The sequence below is a fragment of the Teleopsis dalmanni genome, chromosome 1, assembly GCF_002237135.1.
Source record: "Teleopsis dalmanni isolate 2A chromosome 1, ASM223713v2, whole genome shotgun sequence".
NCBI classification, from domain to species: Eukaryota; Metazoa; Arthropoda; class Insecta; order Diptera; family Diopsidae; genus Teleopsis; species Teleopsis dalmanni.
Window position 1 is genome coordinate 59,585,455 of NC_051846.1, and position 8,709 is coordinate 59,594,163.

An 8,709-nucleotide genomic window follows, 5' to 3' on the forward strand; every position below is an offset into this window, starting at 1 on the left:
ACTTGTCAACAAAGCACGTAGCCAGTGAGCAAACCTGAGGGCCTAAAGCCCACTCCGAAACTTTTCAAAGGACTGTATTTCTACATATACCATATATATTCATTATAAGTGCTTCGTGATTTTTCAATAACTTAAAATCTTTATTTTAAATTATTCAAATAATCTGAAAGCCGCTTCCGAAGTATATTTCTGTCTACGAGGGTTTTATTCGACTATATAGCTACATACTTTGACTATATAACTTATAGATGAATAGGTTTATTTACATATGTGTGATAGTACATAACGCATAATACGTTAGGCTATAGGATTTTGTTTTATTTAACGAAAAGTTTTCGGTTCAGCTCATTCGTTAAATCGAATTAAAACGTTGACCAAAGGTATAGCTCTCGATAATTATATGAAAATTATATTTCTTTAAAAAACTTATATTCGTTTTTTAATACGGGCTTCTTCTTGCAAATCTCTTCAAATCAATATTTTGATGTAATAATAATATATATTATTCTTTATTCCATTCCAATGTGGTACCACAATGGGCCATTTTTTGAGCTCAAGTGGACTTTTTAGGGATACAAGGCCGCCACTCCAACCTACCCACCTAGTCCATTCCATAGAAAGCTTAAGTTTTCTCCATCACTCAATTTAGCTATTGATATATATATTTTGTTGTGTCCCGCATAGCCATCGCAAGTAAGATACCGATGTCTGAGCAGTGAATTTAAGAGCACAGTGTGCCTGCTTTGCCGAACTCATTAGCCCTGGGGTTAAGTGAGATGCGCTGTGTATGAGTTCAAGCATATTGTGATATTTATGTTGTTGCTCGGAACTTCTGACTAAAAGATGTTGCAATGGTTAAATAGTTGAAGTGAGATGCAAAGACATAGTTCTTTTTTTAAATATACCTCTTCGGACTCTATCCTAAAGGTTGGAGCCGTCAATGTAAATATCAAGGGTACGCAGAGATTTATTCGGGTGTATGTATATGTGTGTATATAGTAATACAGCGTTAAAATACTAATATATCTAATTAGTTTAGAATTTATTTTGCATATATATTTTATTTACAAGTAGTTAATAATACATTTGTATAATTATTGAACCAAAGACCAGACATTTCTCCATATTCCTACATAATTATAAATATAAAGGAAAGTATTTATTTTCATGTAAATGCGTTTTAAATTTCTAAGTAAACACAATAAAATTTCTAATTTATTTGTTTAATATATTATTTTTTACAAATTCAGAAAAGATTTAAATGAAAAATAAAAATTTTTTAATATGATATTCAATCTCATATGTCTCATTTTGCAACAAATTTTTAACAACGTCATTTTAAGCACTTATTTTTTTTTACAAAATTAAAAAATTTTAAAACAAATAAAATTTTATTTAATTGTTGACATTTGTTTCAATTAAGAGAACCTCAACTTATTTACAAATGTGAAAAGCTGCTTTTTTAACAAATTTTTTATTTTTTTTACATATAATGCATTTTGTTTTCGGGTTCAATGCTTTTTAAAATAAACAAATTAAAAAAATTAGTTGAGTGCTAAACATTTGCATTTATTTTCTGCTGGCAATTGATTTCATATTAAGTATCTACAACAAATTTAGAAAAAATTTTATTACTAAATTCTAATAAGATGGGCAGTTAATTTGAAATTAGTAGCTATTAATCGGAATAATATTCTATTGGAATGAACAGCATCCAGTTGAGATATTTTATAATTAAACTTTCATTTATTATTCACGATTTACTGATGTTTTTATTATTATCTCTAAAAAATTATTTTGTATTGAATATAAAATTTTGCTATATAAAAAAAAAGAATATTAATTTATTTTTGACTCGGATGTCAGTTATGAAAAAGTACGAAACATTGGACCAAGTTAGGTACAGAGATATATTACGAATGATCACGCCAGTTTTTCAGTTTTTGACTATCTTCTGTTACATTATGGCTACAAATAGCGTATTTTGAATCGATTTGCGGCAATATAGAAATAATAATAGAAAAAAAATGACCACCATACCTTAACCTGTCTATGAAAAATGTATGGGCAATAAACTCAAAGGTTGTATTGCAGTGAATGAGTCCTACTTATAATAGGTTTCTAAGTTTTAAAAACTGTAAAATTTTAATATGTCAACATGCCTCAATCTCTTGTAAGCATATTAAAAAATGAAGAGATAATATAATAATTACTTTAGGTGAAAGCACTCAAGATGTTATCAGTCTTATATCAAGTTTCCACTGCAGCTAAGTATACTTATATTAATGTAATTAAGTCGCTTTTATTGGCATGTGCTGATTTATACAAGTGAAATAACTTTGTTTACATTTACATATAAAGCACATGATATATGATATTTAAAATTTTGTTAATTTCTCTTAAGGGAAATTTATTTTTAAGGGTTGCATTCACACTCTTCACCTTAAATGAGTTAATTTATTTATAATAATCTCATTTATATGAAATCACTTTGTATGGTAAATTATCCTCATTAGCGATGTTAATAAATAAATCTGCCTAAATGAGACCAGACCATGGTGTTCGTTTGTATACATAACAAGTACATCTATTTGCAAAATTATCTGCCTAAATGAGACCAGACCATGGTATTAGTTTCTATGCATGACAAGGACATTAAAAAAAAGAATTAAAAGAAGGATCTACATCACAAATATAAGTATTAAAATATATAAAGGAAAAATAAAAATCTTAAGAAACTAAATACAAACAATAAACAAAAATATTACTTGTATTCACAAAAATCATTCATAATGGATACATTTAAAATTTTAGCAAATACATGGTTAGGGGGTTTTGAAGAAGATGGAGTTAATAAGTCAGCAATGTTGGTATTTCATATGTCTCAAAATAAGCGGTTGTTTTCTTCGCAATCTGCTTACAAAATATTACGCCTAACGATTTTAACGATGTTTTAGTATATAATTAGTTCTATAAATATGTTTCATTAAATTGGTCTGTATGAAAATGATCTGAGAAAGACAAAGTCTCAAAACAATTGACTGATTAACTGATTTATTATTTGTTCAAATTATTTTGGAAATATTTTACATAGTATCTATATATCCTTAAGTTCGTCTTAATACCGTGATGAGTGTATAATAAAACTATGGCACACATAGTCTAGGTTTAAATCGCACGTGGGTCTCGCCAATGAATATACTTTGAAAAATCTTCATAAAATGCTTATGACCTCTGTTTAAGCAATATAGCTTTGGTACTCTCTAAATATGCAAACTTGTCAACTAGAAAATCTTCATAGAGGCTTAACTGTATATATTATCGATAAGAATCAATAAGCATATAAATGGCTTACGGTCAGACAGATTAATCTAAACTAACAAACCCTATATTGCTGTAAGTGTGTACAGTTTGTAACCGAAATAATATAATATAATCTTAAAACAAGAGATTTTTGATAGACAGAATAATTTATAAATTAACAACTTTTTTTTTCATCCACTTCTAATTATCGTTCAATTAAATTCTTTATAAAAACAGTTCTCATTATCTCTCCACTTTCTGTGTTCACCTCGACTTTTTAATCACTGAAACATTAAGTCTTAAATTAAAATTGTACGTTTCATATTAATATTGTGTTTGATTCAATTTAAAAATCATTTAACTTATAGCATTGTAATGGCAATTATAAATGGCCTTAACTAAATATGCAATAAAAGCTCTTGTTAAAACTATACAATTTACTATTTAGCATTTTTTTAGTGCGTGCAGTCTGTAATTTAAAAATTAATAAATATTGATTATTCTTTTCCTAGAATTACTCAAGTGCAAATTTATTTAGGATATCCGTAACATTGTCTAGACATGATTAAGATACGCTAAGAGAAGTTGTAATACGACAATTTTTTTTGGAAATTAATACAATTTTGAGACTATATAACCTACAAATAACAGTACCTTAGGTTAAGTTTGATTTAGTGAACTTTACATAAGTGCAAATACGATATACACCATACCTGAAGAACCTTTAAATCAAACAGTCTGAAACAACTAGTGCACAATCGGTGTCTCTGTGAGATGCAGTGATTTTCCTTCCCAATAAAATAGAAGAAAATCAACCTGAAAAGTCTATAAACTTGGTTGTTGACTATAGCCCACAATAGTATATCACCTATTTGCAATACTCTTAACAGAAATTTATTACGAAATATGGTTCTGCTCCTCATACGGAATTGATATCATAAATTTAAATAAATTCCAGAACGTTAAGCAATTAAAGGACAGGAATTTAGCTAGCCTGATAATCAGGAACTATCTGAGTATTTTCCTCACCAATAAGAATAAAATTAAGTCTTTCAGATATCTTTAAACCTAAAGCGAAGAGTTGGAAATAATATCTAATTCTTAATACTGTATATAAAAAATATACAAATTTCGAAACCTTTTTAAAACCCTTATTCTCTTATGGCATGATGTTCGTAATAGAGAGATGGTTAATTTTGATTTGAATTTTAATTATTTTTGCAGAAAATTACATTTTTCTTGAAATTATCACAAATGTTTTGTTCAATATATGTTTTTGAACTCGTATAACACCCAGCTCTTAAAGCATCGTCTTTGGAAGCAACCTAAGGTAAAACTATAATTTTTTGAAAGGTGAAATTAATTTAACCAGGATAACAAGCCAAAAATAGTTTAATTAATAATGCATTAGTTCATAATTTTTGTCAGTGTAGAAAATAGCGCTGATTGGCTTCACAAAAGACATACTTTTACTACTTATTTTTATTTGTAAGTTTTTCAATACATGTCCTGACCTACAGTAAAACTATCCATATTCAAAATAGCCTTTACATTGATGATTACAGTATGATTACATTAATTTAAACTAATATTAAAAGTAAAATAATAAATGCAATAAATTAAATACAAAATTGTTACTACCTACTACTTTTGCCTAATTTGCATTAATTAAAATCAAATTAGGTAAATTGTATGATGTAGACTTGTTTCATTTAAAATGTAAATAAATATATTGTAACTTTAATTAATTGACATTTAATGTGTGAAAGATAATGTTGTTCGATACAGAATAAAATTTTTGCAATAGCTTAATAATGGATTCGATTTAATCGTCCTAATAAAATGTTTAAATATTTTAGACCGCAATCGCATAATCGTTGGCAAATTTCGATCAAACGGTTAAATTTTACCAACATTTAGCATTTCACGTGCTTTAAAAATTAAAAGTAATTAACAGTTTTGATTTGGTATAAACTAGGTCAAGTTGAGACCAGTGTTAATGACTAAAATACACAATTATTTTTATATATAAAAATGTTATGGACTTTACTTAACTGCAACTATTGATGTCTTTTCTGGCCTCTAATATGATATAAAAATAATATATGGAATTTACAATACGTATTTGCTAATTGTGCAAAGTATAAGTTATTATTACTCATGTTTTTAAATTAATCTTCGCACTTTACCATATATGAACATATCTTATATTGTCTGCTTAAAGTTAAGAAGATTAAAAAAATATTTTATATATTATTCAAAATGCTTGAAAAGTCAATCAACATCTAAAAAACATTTAACATTCATCACGACTGCACAGTTTTTACATCTATTTATATGTAGGTGAATTGTAGTTATTCCAAAATTATAAATTATTAATAGACATTGCGGAGAATATATTTTAAATTATTGGATGGAATATCATAGGGCCCATGTCAAGTGATTTTTGATAACGTTTTTATAAATGATACAATAAAATTCATTGCTTATCCACCAACATAATTTAAATTTCCATATTATGTCATAAACCCCCCTTCCTCCAATTTGTTTTTGCCTAGCCATTCGCTTATTTTCTACCCTTCCCAAGCTCAAAAGATGTTTGAAGAATAACACATATGAGTTAAAACCAAACCGAAGAGCGAGTTCAAGATAATATCAAAAAATGGAACTCAACAGTGTTTCTCAAACTAAAAACTACTGCTGTTAAAACGTTATCCATTCCAAAATATTAATTTGAGCCCATGACATGTGTCAAACAATAATATCAACCAAGACATCTTATTTTTAGTTCACACCTTTCCACCTTATTATAACAGTGATTGTAATTTTTTATATAAAATATTCGTCAGTAATGAGATCCAATTCAATAGCATGGCATTTATAAAATTCAGTGTATGATGTGGCAATGTGTCTGGATGATGTGATATGAATCCTCAATTATAGTAATATAATTACTAAAATTTTAAAGTGCAAAGTTCGAGGATGTGAAAGATATATAGGTTCAAAAAGGTGGTGCTAGAAACCACAGAATACTTCTTATGTTAACATTATTGAGAAACTTTGCAGACGATTAATATTTTGAAAGTTGCTATCACTAGTTTTTTTGTTGTAGAGTTACTGAAAGGATCTTTTTACTCAGTACCTAGTGAGCCTAAACAATTCACAAGTTTGACATTTAATTTACATGTCATCTTTAAAAGGCATATTTTTTCTTTGATTATTGCAAGAAATGGGTGATACAGCTTTTGTACTACGTTAAGCTATTTCAAAATTTAAAAATATTTAAAAAAATAAATTTAGTATAATGAATTGTAATCATTATTATCAATAAGAAAATTAGTTTAGGAAAAATGAGCAAAAATATTGTTTACAATTGCATCTTAGCTTAGCCCTCATAGATAACATTATCATACTTCTTTACGAATCAGAAGCTTTTAACAAAGTAAATTTTAAACAGAGAGATATTTATATAGTAATAAATAACCGCAGCATATTAAAAACATGATTAGAAATCGAAATAGAGTCCGGAAATTTGCTCAAATAATGGGTGACCCAGAGAGCAGAAGAGAGGCGAATCGTTTTTCAAATGAAATCTGGAAAAGGATCTATGCATTTAAAAATGTGAAATGGAGTGAATTTCTGATGGGTCTTGAAACAGGGGATAAAACCTTCTGGACCATGAATACGAACATCAGGCTGAACCGTAAACCAGTAATACCACCCATCCATGGAGTGACAGGCTTGGTATATAATATACAGATTTAGAAAAAGCTGAGACCTTCGCGGACACTCTTGAACTTCAATTCCAGCCCAATGAAGACTTATAATATGACTCAGAGGAAGAACAACGCATCACCGAGGACGCAAATAATATTCTGGATCAGGAGCTAAACGATAGCATTGCACCATGCACTGTTGAAGAAATCACCCAAATTATAGCAAGATTAATGATAAAATCGTCACCTGGTCATGATATATGTAATTAACAACAGATGCCTACGTAACCTGCCGGAGAATGTAATCCAGCTTATCGCTAACATAATTAATTGCATGCTCAAACTAGGTAAATTTTCTAAGTTCTGGAAGCTGGCCACAGTCATTGTCTTCCCAAAACCGGATTAGAATCCACAATTCCCGCAGAACTGGCGCCCCATAAGCCTGCTATCAACCATAGGAAAGCTTGCCGAAAGGGTAATTCTTGGCAGATTAAATAATGTAGTGGCTTCACGCAATATACTCCCTGACGAACAATTTGGCTTCAGGAGTGACCTATCCACGGAGCTTCAACTGGCTAGAACGACTCAAATGATCCAGCCCTTAGTAGAAGAAAGTCAATTGAAATAATCATTTTTGATATTTCTAAAGCTTTTGACAAGGTCTGGCATGCTGTTCTGATAGCTAAAATGTGTTATCTAGGTGCTCCAGGCAGATTAACTAAGATCATCGGCAGCTTTTTACGTGAGAGGTCCTTTCGCACGAAAATCAATAGCGCTCTCTCGTCAGTCCGATCTATACAAGCAGGGGTTCCTCAGGGTTCGCCACTATCCCCCACTCTCTACAACATTTCAACATTTATACATCTGATATTCCAATGTTAGGTCCCTCGACTCTGGCGTTATATGCTGACGATACGTGTATGCTATACTCAGATTAATGTGCTCTCAAAATAACGAACACACTTCAAGAGCATATAAACCTCATTCTGGAGAATTTTCAGAAATGGAAAATAAAAATCAATAATGAAAAAACTAAGGCTCTGTTTATAACGCGTAAGTGGAGAATCCGTCGGGAGTGAGAGTGGGTGATATGGTGATAAACTGAGAGGATAGCATTAAATATCTCGGCATCACGTTGGACAAACGATTCACATGGCTTAAATATGTTCAACTGAAAAGAATTAGCTGTGCCAAAATTCTTCATTATCTCCAACCGCTATTTAGAAATGAAAACCTCAATACTAAGAACAGGAAACTGATATATAACCAAATAATTCGTCCGTCACTTCTATATGGTTGTGTAGCGTTTAGCAAAGCTTCAAACACTACTATTCACTAGTTAGAAATTGCACAAAACCAGGCTCTGAGGAGACTTTTCAAAGTTCCTTGGTACATTAGAACAAATGACATCCTCAGGGACCTCAAGATTGATCCCATCAAAAAATGCATAAAGGATAGAGCCCTGAAATTATTTGCGAAATCTGACAGACTTACTAACACCGCGTTATCAAATCTCAGAATGGTTACAGGCTCCTCGCGGAGGTATGCAGATCTGAGGTCAATTATTGCTTAATTTGATGAAGTGATAAACAATAATCTAGTCAAGGCGCAAAGAGGGGTTTTGAAGAAACCTCGCAGTTAATAGAGAGTACAGGTGCACTGACTCAGCAAGCTTTAACATAATAATTTT

The 8,709-nt window shown here is 30.1% G+C and overlaps 1 protein-coding gene across 1 annotated transcript in view; it reads left to right on the forward strand.

Annotated features, from left to right (window-relative positions):
* LOC119682142 overlaps positions 1-8,709 on the forward strand; it is a 13,430-nt gene that overhangs the window by 2,024 nt on the left and 2,697 nt on the right. The gene's annotated exons all lie outside the window — the stretch shown is intronic.